The sequence below is a fragment of the Nannospalax galili genome, unplaced genomic scaffold, assembly GCF_000622305.1.
Source record: "Nannospalax galili isolate Female #2095 unplaced genomic scaffold, S.galili_v1.0 scaffold87, whole genome shotgun sequence".
Classification (NCBI taxonomy): Eukaryota; Metazoa; Chordata; class Mammalia; order Rodentia; family Spalacidae; genus Nannospalax; species Nannospalax galili.
Window position 1 is genome coordinate 1,647,318 of NW_008360320.1, and position 1,016 is coordinate 1,648,333.

Consider the following 1,016-nt stretch of genomic DNA (forward strand, 5'->3'; position numbering starts at 1 on the left):
ACCTTCATTGAATTTCTTTCCACAACCCCTTGGGTATAGTCATTCCTTTCTTCAGCTCTTTGTTTTGCTTCCAGAAGTCTCTGAAGGGCTGGTTTTGTGGACATGAATTCCTTCAGCTTATTTCTGTCATGTAAGATTTTTCTTTTCCCGACTATCATAGACATTCTGGCTTGGTATAGCAATCTGGATTGACATCTGTAGTCATTTAAAACTGGGAATACTAGCTGGGCATGTTGACACATGCCTTTAATCCCAACTGTTGGGAGGCAGAGGCAGAACTCTGTGAGTTCAAGGCCAGCCTGGTCTACATAGTGAGTTCCAGGATAGCTGGGGCTGCTGGGAGACCCTGTCTCAAAAAGACCAAAAAAAAACAAACACAAACACAAAACAAAACAAAACAAAACAAAAACAAAAACAAAAACAAAAAAAAACCCTGGGAATACTTTGGTTCAGGCTCTTCTGGCTTTCATAGTTTGCACTGAAAAGTCAGCTGTAATCCTAATGGGTTTTTCCTTCATATGTGACTTGTTTCTCTTTTGCAGCTTTCAGTATTGTCTCTTTGTTTTGTACGTTTAGTGTTTTTACTATGATGTGCCATGGAGAGTTTCTTTTCTGCTCTTGTCTGTTTCATGTTCTCTATGCTTCTTCTATTTGTATGGACGTGCCTTTCTTTAATTTTGGGAAATTTTCTTCCATGTTTCTGTTGAAGATCTGTTCCATGCCATTATCTTGGGATTCTCCTCCTTCCTGTATGCCTGTGAATCACAAGTTTGGTCTTTTTATGGTGTCACACAATTCCTGCATATTCAATTTTTGTGATTTCTTAAATTTTTCATAATCATTGCTTGAGTGGTCTAGTTTGTCCACTCTATCTTCCAGTCTTGATACTCTGTTTTCCATTTCATTCATCCTATTGGTGAGACTTTCTCTGGTCTGTTTTAATTAGCTTACTGAGTGCTTCACTTCCTTCTTCATTTCAGCCTGAGGATTCTTCAATATTTCCAGCCCTTTTCTGA